This window comes from Tachypleus tridentatus, chromosome 7, assembly GCF_004210375.1.
Source record: "Tachypleus tridentatus isolate NWPU-2018 chromosome 7, ASM421037v1, whole genome shotgun sequence".
In the NCBI taxonomy this organism is placed as follows: domain Eukaryota; kingdom Metazoa; phylum Arthropoda; class Merostomata; order Xiphosura; family Limulidae; genus Tachypleus; species Tachypleus tridentatus.
In genome coordinates, this window is record NC_134831.1 from 106,497,333 (window position 1) to 106,517,870 (window position 20,538).

Sequence of the window (20,538 nt, forward strand, 5' to 3'; positions counted from 1 at the left end):
CCTTAGATTACGAGTCGAGTGCCTTAACCAAGTGGCCATGCCGGGCCTGCTTCAGTAGGTATGCGACTATATGTACAACTCTTAACTTTTTACGCACCCCCCCCCACTAGTACAGCGGTATGTCTCCGGATTTACAACACTAAAATCAGGGTTCGATTTCCCTCGGTTGGCTGAGCAGATACCCCGATGTGGCTTTGCTCTCAGAAAAAACACACCAACACACACTTAACTTTTTACTTTGGAAACACTTATGTAATCGTACCCATTTTTTTGTCTGAGTATATTAATTAGGGCCCGGCATGGCCTAGCGCGTTAAGGCGTGCGCTTCGTAATCTGAGGTCGCGGGTTCGCGCCGAGTCGCGCCAAACATGCTCGCCCCTCCCAGCCGTGGGGCGTTATAATGTGACGGTCAATCCCACTTTTCGTTGGTAAAAGAGTAGCCCAAGAGTTGGCGGTGGGTGGTGATGACTAGCTGCCTTCCCTCTAGTCTTACACTGCTAAATTAGGGACGGCTAGCACAGATAGCCCTCGAGTAGCTTTGTGCGAAATTCCAAAAACAAACAAACAAACAAGTATATTAATTGCTTTACATACCTTCTTTTCCGCCCTATTTCCTCGTCCTACCCCGGAAATCTCTGGCACACCTATATATATAAAATACCATACACTTCCAGGCTATGTGGGTGAGCTTCAAGGCGATAGTCGTGACGTCAGTGAAACTTGACAGAACGTACTCTTTACGGTTTTTAAAAGTGAAATGTAATTATTTCTGCAATCCTGTCTACATTCAGGGCTGTAGGAAGCAGTAAGGCCATGGCATGTATAGCTACAACTTAGGCGTTAAAACGTGCTGGTTTTAATTAAATGCATTACCTTGCGTGTATTCAGTATTAGAAATTGCCTCCCACACAGTAATGATGGTAAAGAATCTTGTGAGAATGATATTTGTATTGTTTGTTTGTTTTTTGAATTTCGCACAAAGCTACTCGAGGGCTATCTGCGCTAGCCGTCCCTAATTTAGCAGTGTAAGACTAGAGGGAAGGCAGCTAGACATCACCACCCACCACCAACTCTTGGGCTACTCTTTTACTGACGAATAGTGGGATTGACCGTCACATTATAACGCCCCCACGGCTGAAAGGGTGAGCATGTTTGGCGCGACGTGGATGCGAATCCGCGACCCTCAGATTACGAATCGCACGCCTTAACACGCTTGGCCATGCCGGGCCTGATATTTATAGTTTTGCTTCGCTTATTAACTATCGTTAAAAACGATTTTCTAGTAATTTTCTGATATTTATGTACAATGATTTTTATAATCTTATCTGTAATCATAAAGTGTGGTTTTTGTAATCTTAGCTAATTCATTATTATGTAAATGTTTAATATTGTTAGATTCAGTGACTTGTTAACAATAATTTATATTAATCCTTCTAATTTATCAACTATTATGAAAATTAGTTGTATAAATCAAATTGAGTGCTTTTAAATCCTAGTGCTTGAACAAGTATTTAACATGAAAAAAAAATTACTCTTTTAAATTTTATAAACTAGCTCATAATTGTAGTCAGTCATCATGATTAAGAATTAACTATAATAATAGTGAAAATAAAGTTCCACATCATTGAGCGATAAAATAATATTTTAGCTCACTAGTCGCAGGATAATAACACAGAATAGTTTTTGTACAGTTTTTCCTGATTATTTAAGACACAATTATCACAGTACAGCCTTTTTTCATTACAGTATTGACAAGCCATTTCGCTAATTCTTTACTGTTGTGATATTAGCCATCCATGTAAAGCTTGGGAATTGCACCATTCTTGGACAGAAGTTCTTGTCGAAGAGTTATTTCGACAAGTTAGTAATTTTCGAAATTACGAGCTGTGCAAAAACACTTATTGTATTCTGTTGGTTAGAGATATATTTAAGAAGTGATTAACTAAAATCTATTCCTTAATATTTCTATGATTCCAGATCTACCCTGTACCTCAATATAATATCTGAATGATTCTAAGCCTGATCTACACTTCAGAATAATATCTATGATTTAGCTTGGCATAGGCCTCATCGTAATATTTACATATTTTTAAGTCTGGCTTACCTCTTCATTGCGATATACATGATTCCAGGCTGGTATCCATTTAAAATTAATATCTACGTGACTCAAGCCTAGTTTATTCTACATACATACATACGTACATATATAACATGATACTCGTATATATATTAAACACCTTAAGTCTGTATGATTCTAAGCCTGGCCTACGCCTCAACGTAATATCGATATGATTGTAAGCCGAGTTTGTAGAACTCAAGAAAACCTAAAACTAAAATCCGAAAATAAAATGGTTTGGAAGGAAATATTCAAATGTATATAGCTATTAAAATTTCTTTTGACAAAAGAATATAAAAGTAAAAATTGATGTAGTTTAATCGTTGAATACGTCAAACAAGAAGTAAACAATAAAAAAATATCAAAGGAAAATATAATAACGTTTATTTTATGTTTTTATTTGTTTACGTCCTTATTTATGACAGGGAGACAGAGAACAGGATATGGGATTGCCCTTCTCACCATTATGTGATAGGAATACTACAACCGTAGCAGAATCCCAAATAGGTAATACACTTAAAATGAAACAAACTTACTCTTAACTTATTCAAATTGTAAGCGATAAATGTGTACATAGTTTGAAACTAACTTATTCTAAGTAATTCAAGCTATCTAAGTTAGGCAAGAATTCTAACGTAACATAAATCTGACTTATTTACACAAGTTGAAGTATTTAGAATAAGTAATTAATGTCTATGTAACACGAAACTAACTTATTCTAAGTGGTTTAAGAAACTTAAACCACATATTTGTATGTAGCATAACTCTAACTAGTCCAAGCTGTGTATGTAAGCCACTACGTAACATGAAACTTGTTAGTTATAAGTAAGTAATTTAAGCTATAAAAGTAATCCAGAACTTGTATCACATAAAACCAACTTTTATTCCAAATAATTCAAAATGTGCAAGAAAACAACCAACTTGTGCATAAATGTTAAGGTTTGTTTATTTTCAATTTCGTTCAAAGCTATACGAGAGTTATGTGCGCTAGCCGTCCATAATTTAGAAATGAAAAGCTAAGAGAAGGCAACAAGCCATTACCACCCACCACCAACTCTTGGGATACTCTTTTACAAACGAATAGTGGAATTAATCATCACATTATAACTCCTCCACGGCTGAAAAGGCGAGCATGTTTGGTGTGACGGGGATTCGAACCTGCAACCCTTAGATTACGAGTCGAGTGCCTTAACCAAGTGGCCATGCCGGGCCTGCTTCAGTAGGTATGCGACTATATGTACAACTCTTAACTTTTTACGCCCCCCACTAGTACAGCGGTATGTCTCCGGATTTACAACGCTAAAATCAGGGGCTCGATTCCCCTTGGTGGGCTGAGCAGATACCCCGATGTGGCTTTGCTCTCAGAAAAAAACACACCAACACACACTTAAAACTTTTTACTTCGGAAACACTTATTTAATCGAACCCATTTTTTGTCTGAGTATATTAATTGCTTTACAAACCTTCTCTTCCGCTCTGTTTCCTCGTCCTACCTGGGAAATCTTTCGCACATCTATATATATATATAAAACATGATACACTTCCAGGCTATGTGGGTGAGCCTCAAGACGATAGTCGTGACGTCAGTGAAAGTTGACAAAACGTACTCTTTGCGGTTTTTAAAAGTGAAATGTATTTCTGCAATCCTGTCTACATTCAGGGCTGTAAGAAGCGGTAAGGTCATAATATAAATAACTTGCTTTAGCTTGGTTTAACTAAATAAATTCAGTGCTTTTTAATAAACATAAAGCTAACGTAGCATACTCACACAAAACCAATAAGTCCTTGCTTAAGTTCGATTAAACAATTCACTCATTGATGTGTGCATGGGGACTGTGGGGTTCAAATCCTGTTTTCTAAAAATCCTGTTTTTATTATATCCTAAAAATGTTGTTTTTTATTCATAAAAAATGCCCTCAAATACTAAAAGACACGCCCGACTCCATACTAGGGTTTACTTTAGAGTAAATCCACATCACACTAACTACTGTGTCCTTATCATGGAATAAAACCCCATATCTTAGCACTGTAAATTGAATTTTACCTCTGTCCTACCGGAAAACAAGTTATGACTGAAAACACTCAGCTTTAAAATAAATGGCATCGAATGATTGAGATATGCTATTACATGGTAATACCGAATAATCAACTATTTAATTTTATATTTTAAAAGTGTTTTATAAGACCAGTTGAATGAAAATAAAAGCAAATCTGTTTGCTTGTTATAGAGTGCTTACCCTATTTTTACCAGATACAATCCATAATCCATATAGTGTCCTCCAGATCTTCCCCACACAAACAAATCTTGCCTTCCGATACTTGAAACGTACTAATTACTTTTAATTCTTGCCCTGACATGTATCCTTCCGATACTTGAAACGTACTAATTACTTTTAATTACATGTATCCTTCCGATACTTGAAACGTACTAAGCCTTGCCCTGACATGTATCCTTCCGATACTTGAAACGTACTCATTACGTTTAAGCCTTGCCCTGACATGTATTCTGCATGTCACTACATTTCTGGTTAGCTCATTTTTCTAATTTTTTTTAAGTACATAAATAAATGTTTGTATAGATTGGCTATTGTATAAAAAGGGCAGCTCTTATATCTTGTCTAACTTTTTGTACAAAAAGGGTTAGATGTGTCTGTAGTTTCTTGTATTAATCAGTGGTATATCTGTATAATCTTTCAGGGTTTATTGATTTTATTGTGGCATCAAGTATGGACGTGTGTGGATATTTACTGCAAAAAATCCAGATCCATCTATTCGAGACTTCAGTGTGTGTTTTCTTATAGCAAAGCCACATCGGGCTATCTGCTGAGTCCACCGAATGGAATCGAACCCCCGATTTTAGCGTTGTAAATCCGTAGACTTACCGCTGTACTAGCGGGAGGCTCGAGACTTCAGATGTGAAAGAATCTACTAGGAAGGAAAGCTCATTAAATATTGGTGAGTTTCACAATGACCAAAATTATTGGTGAATAAAACTCGAAATAAATGTGAGTAGGATATGGTCAAGTGTGTTAAGGCGTTCGACTCGTAATCCGAGGGTCGTGGGTTCGAATCCCGGTCGCACCAAACATGCTCGTCCTCTCAGCCGTGGGGGCGTTATAATGTGACGGTCAATCCCACTATTCGTTGGTAAAAGAGTAGCCCAAGAGTTGGCGGTGGGTGGTGATGACTAGCTGCTTTCCCTCTTGTCTTACACTGCTAAATTAGGGACGGCTAGCGCAGATAGCCCTCGAGTAGCTTTGCGCGAAATTAAAACAAACAAACAAACAAATGTGAGTAAAGACGTAGAATATTCACCCAGATTCACAGTAATTAATCCTATAGTTAAGGAACCCAGAAATAAATGTGAATGAAAATATGTGGTTGTTCTCACAACTCTGTTACCAGAATGAATCATGTAAGAACACCCCAGAGTTGGCTTGAGGTAAAATAACAGGTATTCTTCTAATACTTTCACAGTTATGAAAACGTTAAAATAATAAACACGACAAATTAACTTGATTTGGGTTATAAAGTTTGTCTTAAATCTTCTATCAATGGAGAAAAATATGATGCTTTAACAATTTTATTTAAAAACCAGGTTAAGAAAATGTTATTTTTTGTGTTGGTTTAGAATTCAACTTAGTTTCAAACTATTTTTGTGTATAAAAGATAATTTGGGATACAAAGCACTGACTTTTAAATGCCTAGGCATCAGTTAAAAGGTTTAATTAGATTTTTATCTGAAACAATAGGACTGCTCTATTTATGGGTTCTCTTCTAATTTTAATTGTTCTGAAGTAATTGAGTGAAGTGTAATTGTATTGGTGACTCTGGTTATCAGTACACTGATAAAGGACTTCCTGATTCACAAGAAATATTCCAACAAGTAGGAATATTGGTTCTTGTTATTTTAATCAGATTATGATCTAACATTGGTTCTTGTTATTTTAACCAGATTATGATCTGACATTTCAAATAACCTTCATTGCTGACCCTTTATTGATTGGATGTATTTGTAATCTAAATATGCTTATACCTTAAATTTTGTTACTGTTGCAGATGAAACATTGTTCAAAAATAAATCTATTACCTAACAAATACCTGTTTCAGAAGTTTATACTGTGTGTAATTTGTGTACCTTTTTAAATAGTAAATCAGTATCCTATTTGAAAACAGCTGATCCATCATACATTAGCCAGGTGATCCAGACGTTAGTTTTAGTACTGATCGTCCACATGGCCATTAAAGTGTGCAGAGACATTACAGTAGCCAAATTGAGACATTACAGTAGCCATGTTGACTTCACCATCTACATCCTAACGTCTTTACACTCAAAGTGTTAAGTATGAAACTGTTTCAAAACTGCATAAATAGTAATATTTACTCAATAATATCCTCCTTTAGAAACCCACTTCAGACCATCTCTGCAAAGCTGAGTACCAGCCATTACTTCATAACATCCTCCTCTAAAAACCCACTTCAGACCATTTCTGCAAAGCTGAGTACCAGCCATTACTTCATAACATCCTCCTCTAAAAACCCACTTCAGACCATTTCTGCAAAGCTGAGTACCAGCCATTACTTCATAACATCCTCCTCTAAAAACCCACTTCAGACCATTTCTGCAAAGCTGAGTACCAGCCATTACTTCATAACATCTTCCTCTAAAAACCCACTTCAAACCATTTCTGCAAAGCTGAGTACCAGCCATTACTTTATAACATTCTCCTTTAAAAACCCACTTCAGACCATCTCTGCAAAGCTGAGTATCAGCCATTACTTCATAACATTCTCCTTTAGAAACCCACTTCAGACCATCTCTGCAAAGCTGAGTACCAGCCATTACTTCATAACATCCTCCTCTAAAAACCCACTTCAGACCATTTCTGCAAAGCTGAGTACCAGCCATTACTTCATAACATCCTCCTCTAAAAACCCACTTCAGACCATTTCTGCAAAGCTGAGTACCAGCCATTACTTCATAACATCCTCCTCTAAAAACCCACTTCAGATCATCTCTGCAAAGCTGAGTATCAGCCATTATTTCATAACATCCTCCTTTAAAAACCCACTTCAGATCATCTCTACAAAGCTATGTGAGTACCAGTCATTATTTCATCACATCATTTTTAAAAATACACTTCAGATCATCTCTACAAAGCTCAGTTACTACCAGTATATTTACTACTAAAATATTTATGTTGTGATCATGCTGACTTTGCTGTGAAGACGAGTTATGACACATTTAATAGTTTGTCAGTCTCTAACAGTGTAACTGTTTAAATGTTTTGTGTATGTTTATTAACAAGTTTTGAATACTACTGACCCAGTATTTCCTGTATCATTTTTATAGTACTAAGTAACCAAGATGTTGTAGTCCTCCTGTTACGATGCTACTGATTTACCTTTAATATTATTTACGATTATTTGTAATTCATAATCATTAAGACACACATTTGTTAGTCCAACTGTGTACAGTTAAATCTCAGATTAAAAGTATTTAGTATAAAGTTGAAAGTATCTAATATTATTCACCTCTGGAATTGTCGTCAAATATTTAACATATATATATATATATCAAGAATATATTAAATCAAATTAGTTAGTTCAGACTCTTTACCGACAGACGACACCACTTCTAACGAGGAAGAGCGACTCACTCCTATCATACCGTTCTTGACAGGGTCATGGGGTCATTTGGTGGTTTCACGTCCATGGGTTAGATGTCTTGAAACGAACAAAGCAAGATGGCAGGAAATAACTGTCAAAGGTAACTTAAAAACACTAATTTTAAACATATGAAAGATTTTTTAAGTGTCAATGTACAGTGTATCACAAGTTGAAATTATAATTATCGGACCAGTTCAGTAACAAAACAGTAAACATTCATATAAAACGGATTTTTTTTTATCTTATTTTAAAGGCAATTAAATGTATGTAATAGTAAATAAAGACCTAGTTGAACAAATTTTAAACAAATGCTGTCCAAACTTTCTGAATAAATTATAGCTGTTCAACAGCTCAGAGGTCATTATGAATACGTTTCACCTACAAAACGAGTGTACAAATCAGTTACTAAAATAATTTACTAAATCAACTGATCTTGCTAGAAAATGTAACCATTATTGTTGTCTATTTTAATCTCTGTTTTCAAATCACTCTGTTCATTACTGACAAACCACATGGTTCTCGAGTTCTTTTGATTGCAACTGTGGTCAACACGACCACAATGAAATTCATTACTCCGGCCCGGCATTGCCAGGATGTTAGGCACTAGATGGTTTACGGGTTCGAATCTCCGTCTCACCAAACATGCTCGTCTTTTCAACCGTGTTAGCACAATAATATGACGGTCAATTCCACTACTTGTTAGTTAGAGTAGCGCAAAAGTTGACGGTGAGTGGTAATGACTAGCTGCCTTCCCTTTAAGTCTTACACTGCTAAAGTAGGGACGGCTAGCGTAGATAGTCCTCGTGTAGGTTTGAGCGAAATTTGAAACAAACAAACAGTTATTACTCTCTTTACCCTGAAATACTTAAACTAATGACATTAGATAAAACCATCAGATATACCAATATTGTTTTGATTTCCATGAAACTGGTGGTTAGAACCCATAAATTAAGATTGTGTGTATACGTTACGGAGCTCTTCCTAAACCACTGGCCTCAACAAACACCAAAATAATAATCTCAGTCCCGAGGTTTCCACAACTATAAAATCCACACACTCCTTAGGAAATTAGTGGATTTCCCGAAAATCCTTTCTCCTAAATTTTGGACTGGTCAGTTTCTAAGCATCACAAAACGAATCGTCTCAACCATGAGGTATGCACAAAGGTAAGACTTTTAAACCAAACCTTTGAGGAACCCAACTATTTCGAGAAAACATTTTTATGAAGATTTCCCCAAAGCAAACCCTAAATTTGCAACTGATGTATTTTAGAGCGCGTAAATAAGCAGGCATGCTACTTACCGTTCGTAATTTGTCCAAAATTAAAATTTGCATTAGAGTGACAAGGATCATTAAACTGAAACTGTAAAACAGTAGTTCAAGTTTTAAATGCAGCCTCATAAATGGAGGTCATTGTCTCACAGGTAACAAAACGTTTTTAATTCTGCGACGAGAGATGTATCAATCAACCATTTGTTTATTAAGAGACGTATCAATCAACCATTTGTTTATTAAGAGACGTATCAATCAACCATTTGTTTATTAAGAGACGTATCAATCAACCATTTGTTTATTAAGAGATGTATCAATCAACCATTTGTTTATTAAGAGACGTATCAATCAACCATTTGTTTATTAAGAGATGTATCAATCAACCATTTGTTTATTAAGAGATGTATCAATCAACCATTTGTTTATTAATAGACGTATCAATCAATATACTGACAATATTTTATCATCTTTTCAAGACTTCTTGTACTGTCCGAATATACTACAAGAGTCACTTTTGATATTAACTTAAGTTAATGAGTAACTCCGTTTCTCTATATTGCCGTCGTTATCAATGTGAACAACTATATAGTTTTATGCGTGTATTTTTCCTGGGTTTAACCCTCATGTTGGACATTGTCTACGTTGTTTGTCACAGGTTTTTTTGGGTTATTGATATTTTTAATTCTAATTAGTTTAGGACCTAATGTTTGGGTATTGTATAGCTTGCAACATGTTTCCCTTTTTATATTTTACAGTTTTTTATTTCTGGCTTTTTTTAGTCGTTCGAGGCAAATTTCCTAGTTGCTTTGCACCAAACAAACAGCCAACCAACCTCTCATACATTTTCGTATTTAGAAAGTAAAAAATCCTTAACAATGTGTTACCTTGTTTTATTTAGAAAGTAAATACCACTACAGCCATGTCACATTATCTTATTTATTAAGTAAAAAACTTAACTATGTATTACATTAATGTTTTAGAAAGTTAAAATCAAAATACATTTTTTTATTAAGAAGCACCCAACTAATGGACAAAATAAGTTACATTTTTGATAACAGAACAGAAATTTCCTGTGTTGGCTTACGTATGTATACAGAAAATATTGATCCCCCGCTAGTACAGTGGTATGTCTACATATTTACAACGCTAAGACAGGGGTTCGATTCCCCTCGGTGAGCTCAGTAGATAGCCCGATGTGGCTTTGCTATAAGAAAATACACACACAGTAAATATTGTAGGTAGAAACATAAACAATAGCGCCCTTGGTGGACACAGAGTGCCATTGCTGTACTTTGATTCTGCACCAACTATTAAACTAAAACGGTCGGTTGTCTGTTGACACATTTTATCAGTTGTTGTGCGTTAGGATGTAAATTAAGCTATAACACAAAACTACATTAACTTTGGGTTCCATTGATGATAAAAAAATGGTACTTTTATTTTATTAATTCGTAGTGTATCTTCTGCACTCGTGTAATTGTGCTTAATGTCATCCTTTTCCTATCTCTTCATCCTATTCCTCGGCTAGAAACACGCACTCTGGTATCGGTTCGTGGAACTATGATGTAATTCTCTCCTAACGACGTGAGTAACACTATGATACCACTCCTCGCAATGCGTCCTTTGTTATATTTATAAAGTAAAACAGAGAATACTACGTGACACATTATTATATTTACAAATTAAAAGGCACTGTGTGTTACATTTGTATACTTAGAAAGTAAAAGACACTAGCCATGTGTTAGATTTATATATAAAGTGTATGTTTTCTTATAGCAAAGCCACATCAGACTATCTGCTGTGTCCACCGAGGGGAATCGACAGGGGCGTGGATTTTTTACACCCGATGGGGGGATGGTTTTTGCAACCACTTATGTGGACTGTTCAATTTGCAAATTGGTAATCTCTGATTACGTGAAACTGAAAGCTGTACACATACAGTCACAGAGTAATCTTGTTGCCACGATAATTGCATGTATACTTAAGCCTACTGACTGATACTTACGAACTATTGCTTAGATCGAAAAGCTTAGAAGCACGCCTATATTAAAGATGTACATTTCGGCTACTGAAAAAGCCTACATCTAGGCCTAATTATGTAATTCGATTTGTAAGAACACGAGAATCACAAGAACAAACACACAGTTTGTAGACCTGTGATGCAATAAAACAATTCAACAGACCAAACTGTAGGGGGGGATGGTTGTATGCAACATACCCCCCACCTAAAATGAAGGGGGATGTATATCTTCCATCCCCCGCAGGATCTACGCCCCTCGGAATCGAACCCCTATACATGTAAAGTAAAGGAAACATTAGAAGTTTTATTAAATACGGACTTCTTTTTTTTGGAATGTATAAACCTAAAACTCACTGAACGTTTTATTTCTACCTGACAGAAATCTCCTGAAAAGCTTTTGGCCACCAGGTGCTACAGCGGGTTTCATGTTAGAAAACGTTTGGCACATGTAAATGTGCTATTATGCAAAGCTTATATTATTCCATTAATAGCTGCTCAATGATAAAGTATTATTGTTCTGACCGAGTTCTAAGTGCTATCTGTGTCACAAAATAAACATCTCTTTTGCTATACGTTGTAAGAAACCTTTGAGATATTTCTGTTTTTGTTCATGATTTAGTCATGTTAAAATAGCAATAAAGTCTTAGTTGTTAGATACTTTATATTAATCGTGCAGTAACTTATAGAACTTTTGTTTAATTTGTCATGTTTTTTTAACAGGTTTCGAGGTTGAGATTCAACAAGAAAAGGATGAACAGTGATCTTTTACCAAGGGCTGAAATCCGCTGTCTCAACTAGAAACTCATTTTCTAAAATATAAAGACTTAGTTGCGTATAAATATAAGCTGAAAACTCTCCTATTTCTCTCCTTGTTACTATATCGTTCCAGATTTATAAAGTAACATTACATAAATGTGGGTTATGTTCATGGTGGCTGAGAAGAATATATATAGAAATATGTCAACCACGCTATCTCAGTGCTGATGAAGCCTTTCCTTTAATAACAGCACTCAGTAAATCGACTTGTTTAAAACAGACACTATAATGGTCGGGATATCACATGTATCAGTTAGTTGAACAAAGACTCTTGTGGTATGAACCGGGAATTTCTGGATTTTGTTCAAGTTGTTAACTCTCGGAAACATGTTTTATAGTTTTTACTAGAATCAATTTATTTATTTATTTTATGTGAATTAACTTTCTTAATCATTACGAGCCAGTTGTTGCAAGAAGTTTAACATACAGGGCCAGCATTTATTATACAAGTAAGCGTCCAACCAGAATATATCTGACAGAATATAAGTCTATATCTGACACTGTAAACACTGGATCCAGAGAGAAAGGTTTCACAATAAAATATAAGAAACTGTTTCTCAAATTTACAGTTTGAAAAATACAAATTTTGGGCTTCGGATAAGTTTCAGGAACTGATACTTAGATACCGGTTCAATTTGACAAACTAGTTTTGGTGGTTGAGAAACTTCATCACGGATACAAAGAGGGTGAAATATTGCTTTTGCATACAAATTAAAGTTGTTATAAACAACAACATTCAATATCAAGTTACTGATTTTTAAATCTTTGTTCTATTTTTCAACAGTTAAAATAATTTTCTGTTGAAATGTCCATTCCTCCTTCCGTTAATCAGAATCTTTATCAGTCGTATGTTATTTCTATCACACAAAATAGTAATGATTTCCATTACATTATAATTTAATAATATTTCCTTTCTAAGGACATGAGTAATAAACCTGGAACGATTGTGACAAAAGGATACCGCCTCACACTAATTGACTGCCTCAGGGTATGGGAAAGGATGTGACGTCATCAAAGATGATGAAGTTATAGTTTCAAAAAAGGTCACCAGAGGGCGAGTCATAGGGGCGTGTTGCTAGGCCGTGACGTCATAGTTCAACAGAGTATCACCAGAGGATGCAACAAATTTATGAAATGGTGAAATTATAGTTTGATACCGACAGGAAGATATGATGCATAATTACGTAATAGTACCATAAAGTAGAGAATGTATTTTTAGGCTGCCATGACTCGTACAACACATTTATAATCATGTCAATATTTAATCACTAAATAATTAATTAAATCATCCTAAAAGGGACGCTTAAACACTAGTTCATAGGATAACTAAATTGTCATAAAAAGGACGCTTCACGCACATTAAGTTTTTCACATAATTAAGTTTTCTGTACTTAAAAGATGAAATCATAATTAACACTCATTTAATTATCAATCAGGTGTTTAACGATTTCAGCGATATTGTTTATTAGTTTGTTTTTTAAGTTTCTGCAAAGCTACATGAGAGCTATTTACTCTAGCCGTCCATGATTTACTAGACTCTCACTGGTAAATCAGTAGTTACCAACCATCGCCAACACTTGGGTTACTCTTTTAATGACGAATAGTGGAATTACTCACACTTTACAACGTCCCCATGGCTGATATAGCGAGTATGTTTGGTGTAACGGAGATTCGAGACACTCAAACTACGAAACAAGCGACCTAACCACCAGGCCATGGCGGGCCTTACAGTGACCACCAGGCTATGGCGGGCCTTACAGTGACGTTATAAAATAGATTATTTAACGAAATACGTTTGAACTCGTAGAAAAACCTTCACTACAATACACAAATGTATTTTGCGACTCTATAAAGTTACTTCAAGAAGGAAATGATTAAAGTTTCATAACAATTGAGTGTTTCTAACAAGAATCACTAGTTATTATAATACTTTTATGAGAATAAATTTTAACTGACATTCACTTTATTCAAGTAACAGTTACTATAATACTAAACTTTAATTAATATATATGTAAAAACGGCTGGTATGGATTGAGAACATTTTTTATATAGAGGAGCGAGCAACGTTTCGACCTTCTTCGGTCATCTTCAGGTTCACAAATAAAAAGGTAACTGACCGATAGCTGACCCTATGTTTGAAGGGAGAGTGTAGGAATGTAGAGGGCGGCCTAGATGTTTGATTATATTTATTAATATAGGTATAAAGGTGTTCCTTTGTATTGGTTTATTTTGGGCTTAAGTTGTTGTATAAGTAAGGCTTCATTAATTTTGTTTTTGTTTATGTTTTTTTTTATTTAGTATTTGAGTGTTTTTATGGTTATGTTGTGTTTATTTGATTTGCAGTGTTCGAAAACGTGTGAAGGTGACTTTTTGTGTTCTTTGAACCTGGTTTCTATTTTTCTACTTGTTTCTCCAATATAGAAGTCGTAGCCGTTATCACATTGTATTTTATAAATAATGTTGGTGTGGTGTTTGTCAGTGTAGTTTTTACATAGTATAGATCTCAGTTTTGTACCTGGTTTTTGAATAAATTTGGTATTAACTGGAATGTCATATTTTGTAACTAGTTTTTGCCAAATGTTGGTTATTTTTCTGCTGATGTCGGGAATATAGGTATACAGAAATATATGGTTTTGTGATTTTTTTGATTCGTGAGATATATTTACTTTTGTTGGTTGATTTTGCTTTCTGTCTAGGTGTGTGCGTATAATGTTTTCTACGGTTTGTAGAGGAAACTTGATGTTGATGAAGTATTGTTTTATTTTGTCTAATTCATCGTTAATTTTATCTTGTGATCATAGTGTTATGGCTGTATTTATTTGGTTTCTTAGTATGTATGTTGAGTTTTTGTTTTGTTTCATGTGCTGAGTCCCAAGGAATGTATAATCCAGTATGGGTGATTTTTTGGTGGATTTCTGTTTTAAATTGTGTATCGGTTCTTGTAATTTTGAGGTTAAGAAATGATATTTGATTTGCTTTCTTCCTGTTCACATGTGAAGTTAATGTTGGGATGTATAGAGTTAATGTGATTGAAAAAATTAAGTATGTGTTCTGTAGATCTGAATCCCACAACCGTGTAATGCTGTGTTAATTGTTTGTGTTTCAACTTGTGTCATAAAAATATTGGCTAGAACTGGTGATACTGGGTTGCCCATGCTTAGGCCATTTGTTTGTATATAGTTGTGGTTGTTGAACATGAAGTTTGTCTTTATCGTGGTGAATTCTATGAGGGTTGCTAACTGGTTACTGGGAATGTCTATAGTTGGGTTAGGGTCTCGGATATAGAGTTCTAAGGCTGTCTTGCAGGCTTCAGTGGTTGGGACTGCTGTAAAGAGGGATATAACATTGAAACTGGCCATTAAGGCTTTATGATTAAGTTAATTGAGACTGTATTTGAAATTAAAAAGAGTCTTTGAATGAGCTGGCTGATGTTACATATTTGGTGAATGCCCATGCTATGTATTTACCAAGATTGTAATTAAACGATTCATATGTGGACATTATTGGTCGTAATCGACAATCTGGTTTATGAGGTTTGGGGATGCCGTATATTTGTGGTGTGAGTGAGTCGGTTTTACGTAGGTAGGAATAAAGTATTTGTAAAATTGTGTTGGCTTTTTTCATTTTTAGTAGTAATTTGTTTAGTTGCGTTTCGTGTGTCTTTGTGGATTTGTGTGTATTGGTTTAAATTTGTTCGTGTCTGATAGGATGTTCTATATTTTTGGGATGTATTCATTCGTGTTCATTATGACTATAGCGTTTCCTTTATCTGCTTTTAGAATTTTAATGTTTTTGTCTTGTTTTAGGTTTTTAATGTAATTAATGTCTCTTTTTGTAAGATTGTTTTTTAGCTTTCTGTTTTGTGAAATTATGTTGATGGTTTTGTGAGAAACTTCTTTGAAAAAAATGTTTAAGATGTTGTTTTTAGGTGTTTCTGAAAAATATAAATTTTAAATTTTTTCTGGGTAGTTTGGCTTTTGGATGCCAATAAAATTGTTTAAGTTGTCTTCTTTCTGTTGGTTGTTTTTTGTAATTTTTGTTTTCTGTGGAAAGTATCACAAGTCTCCTGGCTAGGTTTTCTAAGCATGTTTTAATTTTTAAGGTAAACTTTAATTATTATTCGCTTCAGACAAGTAACGATTATTATAATAATTTTATAACAATAAAAACTTTGATTAAAATTCACTTTACACAACTAACGATTACTCTTATTATTTTATAATAATATTTGACTAACATTAACAAACAATTATTATAATAATTTTAAAATTATAAACTCTAATTAACATTCACTTTATAGACGTAAAAGTTACTATTATAATAAACTTTAACATTCACCTTACACAACTAACAGTTTCTATAAAAATTGTCGACTCGTAATCTGCGGGTCACGGGTTCAAATCCCCATCACACCAAACATGTTCGCACTCTCAGTAGTGAGGGTGTTATAATTTTCGCTCAATCCCACTATTCGTTTGTAAAAAATAGTTCAAGTGTTACCTGTGGGTGGTAATGACCAGCTGCCTTCCATGTAGTCTTACACTGCTAAATTGGAGACGGCTAGCCCAGATAGTCATCGAGTAACTTTGCGCGAAATTCAAACCAATTTATAATAATATACTTTAATTAATATCCTTTATACAAGTAACGATTAATCTAATAATTTTTTAATAATAAACTTTAACTAACATTCACCTTGCACAAGTAGTGATTACTATAATAATAAACTTTAACTAACATTCACCTTGCACAAGTAGTGATTACTATAATAATAAACTTTAACTAACATTCACCTTGCACAAGTAGTGATTACTATAATAATAAACTTTAACTAACATTCACCTTGCACAAATAGTGATTACTATAATAATAAGCTTTAATTAACATTCACCTTGCACTTATAGTGATTACTATAATAATAAACTTTAACTAACATTCACCTTGCACAAGTAGTGATTACTATAATAATAAACTTTAATTAACATTCACCTTGCACTTATAGTGATTACTATAATAATAAACTTTAACTAACATTCATCATGCACAATTAGTGATTACTATAATAATAAACTTTAACTAACATTCATTTTGCACAAGTAGTGATTACTATCATAATAAACTTTAACTAACATTCACCTTGCACAAGTAGTGATTACTATAATAATAAACTTTAATTAACATTCACCTTGCACTTATAGTGATTACTATAATAATAAACTTTAACTAACATTCACCTTGCACAAGTAGTGATTACTATAATAATAAACTTTAACTAACATTCACCTTGCACAAGTAGTGATTACTATAATAATAACCTTTAACTAACATTCACCTTGCACAAGTAGTACTTACTATAATAATAAACTTTAATTAACATTCACCTTGCACTTATAATGATTACTATAATAATAAACTTTAACTAACATTCACCTTGTACAAGTAGTGATTACTATAATAATAAACTTTAACTAGCATTCACCTTGCACAAGTAGTGATTACTATAATAATAAACTTTAACTAACATTCACCTTGCACAAGTAGTGATTACTATAATAATAAACTTTAACTAACATTCACCTTGCACTTATAGTGATTACTATAATAATAAACTTTAACTAACATTCATTTTGCACAAGTAGTGATTACTATAATAATAAACTTTAACTAACATTCACCTTGCACAAGTAGTGATTACTATAATAATAAACTTTAACTAACATTCACCTCGCACAAGTAGTGATTACTATAATAATAAACTTTAATTAACATTCACCTTGCACTTATAGTGATTACTATAATAATAAACTTTAACTAACATTCACCTTGCACAAGTAGTGATTACTATAATAATAAACTTTAATTAACATTCACCTTGCACTTATAGTGATTACTATAATAATAAACTTTAACTAACATTCATCATGCACAATTAGTGATTACTATAATAATAAACTTTAACTAACATTCATTTTGCACAAGTAGTGATTACTATAATAATAAACTTTAACTAACATTCACCTTGCACAAGTAGTGATCACTATAATAATAAACTTTAACTAACATTCACCTTGCACAAGTAGTGATTACTATCATAATAAACTTTAACTAACATTCACCTTGCACAAGTAGTGATTACTATAATAATAAACTTTAACTAACGTTCACCTTGCACAAGTAGTGATTACTATAATAATAAACTTTAACTAACATTCACCTTGCACAAGTAGTGATTACTATAATAATAAATTTAACTAACATTCACCTTGCACAAGTAGTGATTACTATAATAATAAACTTTAATTAACATTCACCTTGCACTTATAGTGATTACTATAATAATAAACTTTAACTAACATTCATTTTGCACAAGTAGTGATTACTATAATAATAAACTTTAACTAACATTCACCTTGCACAAGTAGTGATTACTATAATAATAAACTTTAACTAACATTCACCTTGCACAAGTAGTGATTACTATAATAATAAACTTTAACTAACATTCACCTTGCACAAGTAGTGATTACTATAATAGTAAACTTTAATTAACATTCACCTTGCACAAGTAGTGATTACTATAATAATAAACTTTAACTAACATTCACCTTGCACAAGTAGTGATTACTATAATAATAAACTTTAACTAACATTCACCTTGCACAAGTAGTGATTACTATAATAATAAACTTTAACTAACATTCATTTTGCACAAGTAGTGATTACTATAATAATAAACTTTAATTAACATTCATTTTGCACTTATAGTGATTACTATAATAATAAACTTTAACTAACATTCATCTTGCACAATTAGTGATTACTATAATAATAAACTTTAATTAACATTCACCTTGCACTTATAGTGATTACTATAATAATAAACTTTAACTAACATTCACCTTGCACAAGTTGTGATTACTATAATAATAAACTTTAATTAACATTCACCTTGCACTTATAGTGATTACTATAATAATAAACTTTAACTAACATTCATCTTGCACAATTAGTGATTACTATAATAATAAAGTTTAACTAACATTCACCTTGCACAAGTAGTGATTACTATAATAATAAATTTTAACTAACAATCACCTTGCACAAGTAGTGATTACTATAATAATAAACTTTAATTAACATTCACCTTGCACTTATAGTGATTACTATAATAATAAACTTTAACTAACATTCACCTTGCACAAGTAGTGATTACTATAATAATAAACTTTAACTAACATTCACCTTGCACAAGTAGTGATTACTATAATAATAAACTTTAACTAACATTCACCTTGCACAAGTAGTGATTACTATAATAATAAACTTTAACTAACATTCATCTTGCACAATTAGTGATTACTATAATAATAAACTTTAACTAACATTCATTTTACACATGTAGTGATTACTATAATAATAAACTTTAACTAACATTCACCTTGCACTTATAGTGATTACTATAATAATAAACTTTAACTAACATTCACCTTGCACAAGTAGTGATTACTATAATAATAAACTTTAACTAACATTCACCTTGCACAAGTAGTGATTACTATAATAATAAACTTTAACTAACGTTCACCTTGCACAAGTAGTGATTACTATAATAATAAACTTTAACTAACATTCACCTTGCACAAGTAGTGATTACTATAATAATAAATTTAACTAACATTCACCTTGCACAAGTAGTGATTACTATAATAATAAACTTTAATTAACATTCACCTTGCACTTATAGTGATTACTATAATAATAAACTTTAACTAACATTCATTTTGCACAAGTAGTGATTACTATAATAATAAACTTTAACTAACATTCACCTTGCACAAGTAGTGATTACTATAATAATAAACTTTAACTAACATTCACCTTGCACAAGTAGTGATTACTATAATAATAAACTTTAACTAACATTCACCTTGCACAAGTAGTGATTACTATAATAGTAAGCTTTAATTAACATTCACCTTGCACAAGTAGTGATTACTATAATAATAAACTTTAACTAACATTCACCTTGCACAAGTAGTGATTACTATAATAATAAACTTTAACTAACATTCACCTTGCACAAGTAGTGATTACCATAATAATAAACTTTAACTAACATTCATTTTGCACAAGTAGTGATTACTATAATAATAAACTTTAATTAACATTCATTTTGCACTTATAGTGATTACTATAATAATAAACTTTAACTAACATTCATCTTCCACAATTAGTGATTACTATAATAATAAACTTTAATTAACATTCACCTTGCACTTATAGTGATTACTATAATAATAAACTTTAACTAACATTCACCTTGCACAAGTTGTGATTACTATAATAATAAACTTTAATTAACATTCACCTTGCACTTATAGTGATTACTATAATAATAAACTTTAACTAACATTCATCTTGCACAATTAGTGATTACTATAATAATAAAGTTTAACTAACATTCACCTTGCACAAGTAGTGATTACTATAATAATAAATTTTAACTAACAATCACCTTGCACAAGTAGTGATTACTATAATAATAAACTTTAATTAACATTCACCTTGCACTTATAGTGATTACTATAATAATAAACTTTAACTAACATTCACCTTGCACAAGTAGTGATTACTATAATAATAA

At 32.8% G+C, this 20,538-nt stretch overlaps 1 protein-coding gene and 1 long non-coding RNA gene across 12 annotated transcripts in view; both read left to right on the forward strand.

The window, feature by feature from the left end:
* LOC143256333 (cell adhesion molecule DSCAM-like) overlaps positions 1 to 20,538 on the forward strand; it is a 288,884-nt gene that overhangs the window by 198,838 nt on the left and 69,508 nt on the right. The window lies entirely within an intron of this gene.
* Positions 796 to 13,252, forward strand: LOC143256334 (uncharacterized). Of its 2 annotated transcripts, none has more exons than XR_013031266.1 (4): positions 796 to 920; positions 2,542 to 2,623; positions 7,743 to 7,886; positions 11,799 to 13,252. It is a non-coding gene; the product is annotated as an uncharacterized LOC143256334 (long non-coding RNA). The 2 variants fall into 2 exon arrangements; XR_013031265.1 differs by having other exon boundaries at positions 798 to 932.